This window comes from Achroia grisella, unplaced genomic scaffold (assembly GCF_030625045.1).
Source record: "Achroia grisella isolate CSIRO2021 unplaced genomic scaffold, CSIRO_AGI_Agris_v1 utg856, whole genome shotgun sequence".
NCBI lineage: Eukaryota > Metazoa > Arthropoda > Insecta > Lepidoptera > Pyralidae > Achroia > Achroia grisella.
In genome coordinates this window covers 2,641,997-2,654,558 of record NW_026713045.1, presented here as the reverse complement: position 1 = coordinate 2,654,558, position 12,562 = coordinate 2,641,997, and the positions used below count along the sequence as shown (strand labels likewise).

The following is a 12,562-nucleotide window of genomic DNA, read 5'->3' as shown; positions in this document are numbered from 1 at the left end:
CTATTTCACTTAAACTCATCCAAATTACCTGTTATTGTAAATTACTAATGCCCGTTAGCCCTATAGGGCATGCTCTTCGCATTTCCTAAGTTAACACCACCTACAACCATCCAAATTACAAGTCACGTTTATTTGCTATTTTCGTGCGAATTATCCAAAATATTCCCCCAAAAGTTATTTAAAGAATGACAAAATACTCTGGGCTGGGCTCAGAGTGGGGAGTAGTCTAAAATATTATATAACCAGCAAACTGTACCTGCGGTCTTACTACGATAAATGTTTCCTACAAAACGGCTACACCCTATGACACTCTGTATCTTTATGTATAATTTGTATTATTCAAAACACTTCACATCGTTTTGTTTTGATCGCATTTTGTGGACTGTCGAGTATGAACTTTCTTAAGCATCGTAATCAGTACTTAAATATATTTTTTTATAGTTTTGGTTAGGTACCTTACAGGTCTGAGGCGTGAGTCGGAAAACCTCCTCGTATGTCCAGCCATTGGGAGGTCCCCCATTATCGTAGATACGTCCGCGGGGTAAGGTGGCCGAGCAGTGGTTTGGTTCTGGTACGCCCTGGGCGGGAGGGTAGTAATACCTTCGGGTTAGTGCTCCCATGTTGGCCGATAGTCCGGCGAAGGGGGGCGACCCAGGCTGGGGCAAAGGTCCCAGGTGGGGCTCGTTCCGGCTGTTAAGCGTCGCGTTGGTGGCCCGCTTCTGCTATGACTCTATTCTTGTAGAGACACTTGCGGAGCGGGCGCGGCTGTGTGTGGGCGGCAGTCTCAGGGGTTCAAGTCTGCCGTCCACACAACAGGAGCCGAGGGTGAGGCGCAACGTATTCCGGTGCGTCTTCCCCACGGTGGGCGCAGACGGGGGAACTGGGCAGAGTTCCCCCACGCGTCGAGGAGGGCCCGCTTGCGGGCAAACGCCGCTGGGGTCGCGGTTGATTAGCTTGATCCTGGCACTTTGGCGGCGAGGAGGAATGTCATGGAGTTTTTGGTGAGTAGGAGTCTCACAGTACCCGTCCGTCCACCCCTGAGACGGACGGATCTCCATGAGAGTTTTCCCCATGTTAAAAAAAAGGTACCTTGCAGGGCAGGGTATGTAGCCCATGTAACCCTAAGTATCTAGGATGTATCAAAATGAAGACTATGCACTACATTTTTTATGTTAACAAACAGACTGACAGTCTTTCTGATGGTAAATGATAACCGTCGCCTATATAGGTACCGGACTATCAATGTAGAAATCACGTTATCATATGTCGCCAGTGATTCCGCTTATATGTATTGTCATTCCGGAGGACTAATTTGTAATATAATTTTATGCCTGAAAACCCCTATCTAAACGGCTCATTATGTTCTTATGTATAATATATATATTCTTTATTGTACTTTTTAAATAGGTACATTTCAAATACATGTCAGAAATTATGTTTGCAAAGGAGGACTCACAAAGTTCTATGTGTTAAGAGGTCTAAGTTTTTATAGTTTGTTGTGAACGCACGACGCTACCTGTGTACCTGCGATTCAACGTTATAGAATAAACCCAGTGAAATTTAAATTCATTAAAATTGAATTGAATTGAATTAAAAAAATATTATGTTAAATAATTTTATTAAGTTATCTTTATTCGACGGAGTTGTATTAAGTTTGACTATATATTGGAAGCTACCTACTTATCCACAGGGTATGGTATTAGATGAATATATGTTATGATGGAATTTAGTGCTCTTAATGTTTTGAATATTTTCCAAATAAAAAATTCCTTCATAAATCGAAATATTTCTTTTTACGTTTTGGCTTTAAAAACAACTGCTGTCATTTCCGTCATAACTGTGGTCATAGTATATGTATTGTAAGGGACCAGTCACTACATAATTTGTAGCATTATTAGTACCCAAATAAAGAGGTATTTACATGCAGTGAATAATTTGTAATCATATTAATTGAAATGTATATTTTTATTATTGAAGAAATGAAAACCTGAAATATAAAAATACGTTATTATCGTAAATTATTAGCGATATACCTACTCTATAATAATCAATAAAAATTTGGTAGCATCTTCTTTTTAATAAAGGTCCACAGTATAAAACAAAGTCGTCGCGTACGCTTAGACAAATCTTTTAAATTAAGTAACGGATTGCAATTCAATTTTCAATAATACATGGAGTTTTTCAAAAGGAAGGTTTATATATACCTATATACATGAATACGGTTCCCCAGTACTATTCAATAAAACGGCTATATTATTTTTCTCGCATGTCAAGGACCTCGGTTTAACGGTTGTTGTAATTTCCTACCTAGCAGTACTAAGACCTTACTGATTCAATCCCTCGTGCTCCCCATTATTGATTATGCTGATGTGTGCTGCTCTGATATGAATGAGAACCTATTAAATAAATTGGATCGTCTTCTTAATAAAGCTATCTATATATATATATTTATTTTTGTATTTGTGCATTAAAGTTATAATAAATAAATATATACTACATACATATTAAAGTATAAAAATACAGAGAAATTCAAATTTTATAAGGTACCCGTGCGACGTTTGGGCAATTCGTTAGTGTAAGTATATAATATGTCTACCATTACCCGCTGCTATTTAGTTTAAACATGTATCACCTGTAAACTTGGTAGCAAGTAGTTACATATCTACTTTTTTAATCCAATTAAGATAGTTTACAGAAATTTTCATAATATTTCAATTAATAATTGAACTCCGGAACTCGTTTATGCGGAACTACTCATTCACTGGATAGCTAATGTGAATGGATTTCCTCAACCAAGACTCGTGTAATTCGATCACAATAAACTAACAAAATCATAATGTAATATTTCAGAATTATGTAGATGTAGCGGGCCATATCTTGAATACTTCAAAGCGCCCATAAAGCGTCATTGGGAAGGTCTCACTTCAATAGAAGAGGCGAATACAAAGGACGAAAGAGGGCTAGGTAATGGCGGACACAATGGAAATACTGTTTGGACTAGTCGGTACGCCCTCCACACAATGGTGGACCGCAAAACTTATTTTATTCCTCAACACTTATTTATTTTCAGTACAATGTATATAAGTACGCAACTACATATATAAGCAAGTAAGTATGTATATATGTATATAGGAAGTACGTATATTAGAGGTAGACTTTGTACGCAGTCGTCTGTGTAGGTAGGTACCGATGTTCAACCATTTCAGTCAGTAAGATGAGGGTGCGAAATTATAGGGTAAGAGACATGACATCTAAATGTAGACCGGTTTGGCAACACATACCAAGCTATATTGAGGGCGTCACATGATAACGTGATATCCGTAGTGCTGTTTATGTATAGACGATGGTTACTGCATACCAGCAGGTCTAGTCTAATAAATTGATTCCACTTTATTACTCACCCCATATAGATGTAATTAAGAGTATAAACACTTTTCCTAAAGTAATCAAACGCTTCTTAAATGATAATGTGACAATTTATAAGTAAAATTTGACACGCAATAAGTATGCCCTGTGGGTTGTATATTTGCATTAGTTTTTCGTATATATTTTGGCTGCACGTTCTTATGTCTTGCAAATATGGTTTATAATTGTTTGATTATAGTTTTTTATTATGAGTACAATTTGTTAGTCTTGTATATGCAAGGTGTATTGTGCGGATTCACAATACACCGCGGGGCTTTGTGCTTGTATTGGAACCTTTGTATAGAGACATATTACCCAACATTTCCACAATGTGTCTTTTGCTTCTGGCTTCTTCATTTGATGAGACGTGTTACTTATTTATTGTAGACCTTTTTGTGGAGTGTTGCCATGGGATACTTTGATACAGATTTTACGAAAAATTGTTTCTACCTACCGAAAAACAATGAAACTATTTAAAATATAAGAAAAATCTATGAAAATTGGTTTCAGGAAAATTAATAATGAAAAATTAATATGATATTTTGTCTGGTCATGTATAGTATAGAGTAATAATTTCGTATTGGAATAATATTAGATCCATTAAAGTAGGATCCTATACGAATACTAAGCATAAGAATAATGTAGAGATACTACGGTCTTTATATTATATATATAGGATGCGTATAGAATCAACAAACATATATAATGAATGTAGTCACACAGTATAAAATTAAATTTATATTAAAAACCAAAAACCCAAAATTCTTTATTTGTGTAATACAATTTTTACTTAATTATACTACAGATATGATAATATTAGAAATAATACATACCTATGTAGTTGTCAAATTAACTATATTATTACTATTAAATATATTAACCACAATGCAATTTATTTACGTTCATTTATGTATAATATATATTAGTAGGTATATAATATTAATACGTACGTAAACTAGTATTTCAAAGTCTTTTTTATTAATACAGATATTTTGCATTACCTAATTAATTATCATTTAATAGTGAATATATGGAATCTTTATGCGTTTAATTCGATTGATTTAAACTATATATTAAAAGTTTGCGGAGAAGAAAATGCTCTGTATATGAGTGACGTTAAAGGAAATGTGGTGCGCATAGAACTTGCGCGTATGACTATGAGCTGTTATGGGGTAAGAAGAATGGCACCCACGCCACCGCCGCCGGCCGGCTCGCAGTCTGCGCTCACCTCTGTATGAACGCGTTCGTACGCCTATTTGTGTTGGTATGCCTTAGCGACTGAACTTTTTCGTAAATAGAATTTTCCCGCCTAATTTTTTCGTGTGATAATTGCAGAATTTTTAATGGAGTGGTTATTTATTGGATGCCAGCATTAATAACCGTACAGTGTGCTTGTGTGTGAAGTATAGTGTGTACACGTGTTGTGATTGTGCTTATTTTTTGGAAATGTAGGTACATTTAAAGTACCTGAAATATTTGGGTAAGTTTTTATTTTATTTTTCCTATAAGAATCTGTTTACAAATTGTATATATACTATTAGAATCTATTTGTTTCTATTAACTAGGTTTTATACCTTTCATTTATCAACTTTACGAATATTTACTGAGTTAATGTTCGCAGTTGCAACTATTTTTAATGTTTATTTTGTGTCTTTTGAATATGATTTTTATAATGTATTAAAATTTTAATTTATCCATAATAAATATTTTATAATTACTGGCATAATATAATCAATAATTGGCTAAGTATTTTTATTGTCGTAAAAAAATATAAGTTCCAAAATTAATATAATTTACAATAACACTAATCTGTAATTTATTTAAACTTGATTCAAAAGTGAATCTGCTTTACCTGGTTGTTGTAAAAACTATTGTTTTAAAGTTAATAAAATCTTTACCATATCATATATAAACATACTATATACATAAAAACGGAGGATCTATATTTAAGTACCTATGTACATGTCAAAGTAATTACCTATTATTGACATCTAGTTGGTCTCAAATACAAAAGTAGTGCCATTTATGAGCCAATAATACTATCAAACACATGTATATATTTTTATGAACAGGTTGTTTGTCTTTTAAATTAAGATAAGATCAATACTCGTAGGGTATCGTTTCTATTACAAAATTCATAGATGGTTAATAGATTATTATATTGACTGACGCATATTATTATATTTTAAGAGTTCTTATTTCTAAATAAATATTTGGATCTTAATTGTTCACTTTTTTTTATCTGTTTAGATTTATTAATATCTAATATTTTTCACTGTTTTACGCTTTATCATATAAAAATCTGATATCATACTATTCAATATAAATTACTTAGATAATGATGAAATGATATAGTAATCATGCGTAAATTTAAATGAACAATTTGGGGTGTTTTGTAGAAGCGCCTGAAGGGAGATGAACCATCCAGATATCGAGTTAACTGCGTCCTAGCACACAGTATAAAAATAATAATCAATTATACAGTTCCATTAACAATGTTAATAATGATAAACATTGTCGTAAAATGTGCCATCATCAATAAATGATAAAGTTGCCAACAACAAAATAATGGTAGAGTCGCGGAATTAACGCTCCTATTGTGTTAGTACAATAATCCGCTATCTAGGCCAGCCTCAGTGCTGCAGACGAACCTTTTGTCTTTCATGTTCGCCGTTAATAATGGCGGGCACCGAAACAGCCGCGCACAATACCGCGAAATGTGCGCGTTTTCATTTGCAAGACAAAACGTGCTTTGTTGTGTGTCCGCTCAATACTAAATTTATAGCGGGTGGACCGAGAGCCGTATTGACGGTCCGCTAACGAACGACCAAACACCATAAATGCATTTTGATCGGGTACTTGCAGCCCAATTTACAAGAGACGAGCGACGCGGTCGCGGCTGGTCGTAATTGCAACTTTCCTTCCCTTCGTAATTTACAATTAATTTCCAAAAATAAATCTATTTGTATGAAATACTAAATATTTCAAATACCGTGTATTGTGTATGTATTTAATTTATTTTACTTTTATTTATTAATATAATCGTAATTAAATCGAAATTGCATAAATATCATTCTATATGTAGATTATGACATTTATGACTTGCCATATATGTAAAGAAGTTTTTTACATTTATAAATGAAATTATAAAAATATCGTCAAAAAATAAAAGTGAAAGACCATATTATTGCAATAAATAATTCAAATATGCAAAACTAAAATATGATACGCACAAGAATTATCTATGATTGATTGACACGTGATGCGAGAAACAGAGATATTGTATTATTAGCAAATTATTTTTATTTAAAAGTAGTCATAGGACCACGTCAACCTTTTTATGTATAAATTTTATGACCTATTCCTCATAAATATACACAAAAAATTGGTGTCTTCGTACTTGGCGTGGTGATGACGATTGATAGATTTTATCCATACACACAAGATAATTTAATTTTATGTTTGTTTATAATTGTATAATTTTAACTTCTTTTTGTTGTTTGTATTAATGGAATTGCTGTAAATAACAATAAAAAATATTACTAATCTCCTAATAATATATACGCAGCAGATGTCATCAATCAGTTAATACACCGGTAAGAGAAGTACATAATCATAATATACACATAGTAGTGATACAATTTCACACTGAAGTTTGCAAATTATCTAATAATGTGAGAGATGTGAGAGAATGATATCGCATCTTACTTTTATCTACCATTGGATATGGGACCTCTCCAATGTCACCGCCTACCTTTTTCTGTTTTCTTTGATTCGGATTTGATTTCTGATATACATATCTCGTAAATAATATTTGATAAAAATAAGTTTGTGTTAATAAATTATCGTGTTGTGCAAAAGGATTAGAGACTGGTGAGAAGAATTTTTATACAAGTTTAATCAGGCTGTCATTACAAAATAATTACAGATAGAATTCTATGTATTTTGTAATGACGGCTTCTCCATTGTTAATCTCCTTGTGATACTGCTACACTTCGCGATGACTGGATCGACGATGAGAATAAAACTCAGTGAACGTGTTACTTGTGTATTCAAGTTATTATATACTCTACTTTAGTTTAATTATAGATATATACTCGTAAATATGTTCAACAATATACTACCTACGTGTTCTTAAATAAAGTGATTATAAACATTATCTGACATTTTATGATTGTGCGTGGGATAATTCACCTATTATATATAAAATGTCATAGGTTGTTTCATATAACAGTGACTGTTTAGATTGTCATGGGTTCACTGAAGTCAATGTTTTGCTTCGGATATCCGAAATCGTAAAAAGATTTCTTATTTCCTTCCTTCTGGAGGATTTCTTATGTAAAACTATCCGTTGTTATAGAAATCAAGTTAGCTGTCTTCGTTCCTATACATCCATTAAATGTGAAATAAAATTCATGATGAGCGTTCATCAAAAACATCAAAGGCACCTGAACATAATTTCAATAAATGGGCTAAATTTCAAATTAAATATTACTGCAGAAGCCAGTCAGTAAATCAATACAATAGCAGGTATAGATTCTTAGAAATGTTTACGACAATTTTCTTCAGAAACTTTTAACAACAGTGTCCAATGGTTCTGATAAAGTACGCAATACCAAATGCCCACGCGTAATGCAAATCATACTGTCACAAATTTCTCATTTTAAAACTGAGGCTAATGATATACTAAGAAATAAGGTAGGTACCACTGAAAGTAATATCCACTTTTCAGTTTTTCTAGTCAATTCACTGTATCCACTTGGGGGTATGTTACTCCAAACAGTTATCACCTTTATGACACATGCCACTAGTTAGAAATGTTAGAAGTACCTACTTGCAAATTCATTCATCCAAAATTTAAGAGCCGCGCTCGTTTCGGTGGAGCTCTTGCCTTTTTCAATGATTTTCCACTGTCTCTTTAATTGTTGATACAACACAACTCCAACTTTTTCCTTGATCTACTTAATATAGATGTGTCTTGGTCTTTACCTTCCACTCTTGCCTTTTATTTTTCCTTTGATAATATTATTCATAATTGTAAAATTAGTTAGGTTATTTTAAAATATTTGTTCTCAATGAATTAATTTGTTGCGGATTTGATATCATAGGACAGTATATTATGATAATGGTATATTATAATAAAAATTTGCTATCTTTTCATGACTAAACAGCTAAATGCTTTTAATGAAATTTTATATGAAAATAGATTGTGTTACGAGAACGCACATAGAATACTTTTACCTTAGAAAGTAACCCGAAGGCGATGAAAATTAGTGCAGAGAATGACGCAGATTACAGCTAGTAATTAATAAATTAAAAAAGCTTTCGAAGAGGTACTAATAATTAAATCCAATCTATCGCATGTAATAATAATTCCATAATTAGTATAGAATGTAGGTTACGATTAAGAAGTAGCACTTTCCATTAAATACTTGACTTGCCAAGAGAAGTGTCTCTGATTTCTTGATTTCTTGCCAGCTTTCTTTCTGATTATACTCTAAATTATTTTATGAAGAGAATTAATAAGTTCATTATATTATATGAATATAATAGAGTCGTATCTACTCGAGTGTTATTGGCTAGATTAGATCAAAGAGATCAAACGACAATAATTCTTCAAGGATAGACCGAAACCGCACCGACACCGAAAACCCCATACGAAGCTACACTCAAGGCCCTAAGAGGTCGTCACAAAGGCGTCGTAATTGGCCCGTTCTTTTTACTTCCCTGAAGCATTCAAAGCCAATGAAACGTGTGCATTTAAATGACGTGCCGCAGCTTTGTGGGGTCACACTAAAGTTCGTGAAACCGCCAGTCTACTTTTGTTAGGGGCTACTAAAGAACCTGCTTCTTAAGAACTCATTAGTCATGCTTATTTCGTGTAATAGTGCACTGTTATTGTGTTAGTAGTAGTAGCTATAGGTAGTGATACGCTCGTATACTTACGAGGAACACAGTCTACGAGCGTAGACAATTCAAATTTTAATTTGTTTTATTAAAATGTTACTACCAATATATTGATATACCTGGTCAACTGATATTTTTTTAATTCTTCAGAAATATAACTTTTATAAACTTCATTGATGTCTATGATTACCTAACCAAATTTATAGTCGTTATCATTTTCATCAGTTCTTCAGCAATCGATTACAGACACATATTGAATAAAGTATATAATATTAATACATACAAGTAATGTTCCCAATAGATAGCGCTTATGTGTTATAGGAAATGTTTTCATATGTTACAGAAGATTTTGTTTGTTTTTTTTTTGTAAAAAGTCATCGACGGAATATTTCAGCCTCAAAGCAGCTTATTTTGTAAGCTGTATCTCGGTTATAGGGTGAGATGAGGCAGTATGAAATTATAGTATTAGAGGCATGATATCTTAGTCCTCCAGAAAAACAACCCATGATTGATATCACAGCATGCAACGTTATGTCGGTGGTGCTGTGCTATGCTTCGATACTACATACCAATATGTGGGTCGTTTGACGTTTTCATTACATAAAAAAAGGTATACTTATATGAATATTATCCAACATCAATATCAATTATTATTCATGTTGGATAATATTGTCACTTATAGAAGTCAAGTTTCAAAACATCTAGATCTGTATCTACTAATAAAAGGACTGACAGATGCGATATTAATTCTATGTTGCCTAATTTTAAACAAGTGTCAAGAGTATCAACACAAGATTTTTTCTCTTGAAACTTTCTGTAAGGTACATATAAAACAATAAATAAATAGGGTAGATTCTGTCAATCGTGTGTTCATAAAATAAATGTCGTTTTGTAAGTGCTCGCGTTTATTTGCTTAATTATCCACATATATTACACTTTCAAATACCTAATTCGATTTAAAAAGTGACTCACTCCCTCGTAAGCACCACAAAACATACTTACATAACTACACATCCCTCCTTTCTCCCATTGAATCGACTCCTCCACCCACTCCATTCATTCTTTACAGCTTTTGTAGAAACGCTCAGGCTTTTTGTAACAATGCCGTCCGATGTGAATAGTAACTGTCGAAATATTGTTAAACATGATGTCATCTTGTATACATTGGCTTATTTTTCTTACGCAGTAAAAGACTATGTATTTCTAAGATTAGTTCGCGTCATAGTTGCTATTAAAATGTAAATGAAACATACACAATTACAACTCTACTTGAGATTTTTAAAATGTTTTAATCTGTGGTACTTACTTTCTATTTTGATTGTCTGTAGCCATTGGCTATTGTAAAAATGATTACTGTCTAAACAAAAGTAAAGCGGTAATATAAAGTTTTTCTTAAATCTGAGCCATTGGCTATTGTAAAAATGATTACTGTCTAAACAAAAGTAAAGCGATAATATAAAGTTTTTCTTAAAATCTGCTGGAGCATAATTTAAATACATCACAAAGTACGAGTGAGATCCCGAAAAAATCTGCTGAATTACACAATTACTTGATTGTGTTCTATCTTCGTTCGATAATATACATAAAAGTCGAGTATTAAAGTAAACAATGGTTAGGTACCAAGTTGACGAGGGGGTAGGGGGGCTGGGCGATCGGTATTTGGTGCTCGCATTGTCGTTGAATAACTTTTGTCCCTATTGTGTTGCTGAAAGTAGAGCCACAAAGACTCCGCGGCGTGGAACATAAACCGAAATTCATCAGAGCGCCGATTGTTCGTCCTCTAATGGTGTTTGAAGCTAGATTTTGATGTATATTTTCTTTTAATACCCTCCCTATTTTTGGATTACCATTTGTTAGTGGAAATGTCAAGTAAGATTTTCATTGTTCTAAACTATTGATTCGGTACATGGACTACCTTTTGTAGTTTCAGAAACGGTATATTTCTTTCAGAAAAGTTTCATTATTTTATATAAAAACAAAAAATAAGCTGATATTCCATTTAACATACACACGTACCCATTTTAATGTACAACATACTATTTTATTTTATTTTTACAATAAAGTTAGAATATCTAATATTTTATCCATAATTTTGATTCCGCGATAGTCTGTCTGTATATTGTTAACTTGTCTGTTCATGACCAGAAGTCACAGTACTATAATATATATTTTTTAATTTACAGTGTGATAGGCGAGAGAAAAAGTAAGAGACAAGAGCTATTTTTTACTGACCTCTGGCATAGGTGTTCAATGGGAGAAGCTTTTCAGAGGTCAATTAATTTTTACTTTGTATAAACTGTTTGATTTGTATACCATATTACTGTTACCAAAACGGCGTACTTTGCTCTACTGCGAACTGTAAGAGGCCTATAAATTTGTTAAAAAAGACAGTATTTTTAAAATGATACTCGACGACAAAAAAATACGGCAATTAACCTATATAAAAACATTGCAAACCTTTCATCTAAGGTCACGTTAGCGGTTCTAGTCAAGTAGTGGTGAATTTAAAGCTTTACCACTTAATCTTTTTCTCAAAGCGAATCATCCTTTTGAGCTGAATAGCCCTATTTTCCTTAAACGTAGAACTTTACAATTTCTTCTTGCAGGAACTGAACCAAATAGGTTGGTTCAGGTCATTTGGCTCACAAAGTACTCAGTTCAGAATTTCAGTGACTTATAATTTGAGTAGAATTTAGTATGTGTTCCTTCTACTGTTGAAGTTTCAAACTTCAGTAAATTAATAAGTGAGTTACTGCAACATGTCAAGTTATTCTAAATTTTAATTTGGATTTGTTCCTATTTGTCAGTTTTTTTTATAAAAGTAGCAACAATTAAAATGCGTAAAATAGTATTTCTTAGTCAAATAATTCAATACTTTTTTTAAGAGACCTTATTTAAGATTACTTTATTTTGAATTACTTTAATTAAACATATTGCTATCTCTTCTATGTCTCTGTTATAGTAGTGTTATTTATCTTCGCTTTATTGAGTACTTCATTGTGAGGCTGTTTTATCAATGTGTCATTATTTCCACATACAATCAGCTCCACATTGTAATCATTGAATGAGCCGCAGTGGAAGTGATTGTTAAAAACATTTCATATGTATGGTATGATATTCATTTCAAAATCACATTGATATCAAAATTATTTAATCCACAATTCATCATATATTGTTATAAAGTAATATTTAATATCTTCAGTGTACATAGGTGTTATATCATTCTTATTATTAACAATGCAGTTACTAT

The 12,562-nt window shown here is 32.7% G+C and overlaps 1 long non-coding RNA gene across 1 annotated transcript; it reads right to left on the bottom strand.

The window, feature by feature from the left end:
* Positions 1-10,291: 10,291 nt before the first annotated feature.
* LOC131852702 (uncharacterized) lies at positions 10,292-12,026 on the bottom strand. Its single transcript, XR_009357950.1, has 3 exons — positions 11,770-12,026; positions 11,545-11,679; positions 10,292-10,436 (listed from the first exon to the last, which is right to left on the bottom strand). It is a non-coding gene; the product is annotated as an uncharacterized LOC131852702 (long non-coding RNA).
* Positions 12,027-12,562: the final 536 nt, after the last annotated feature.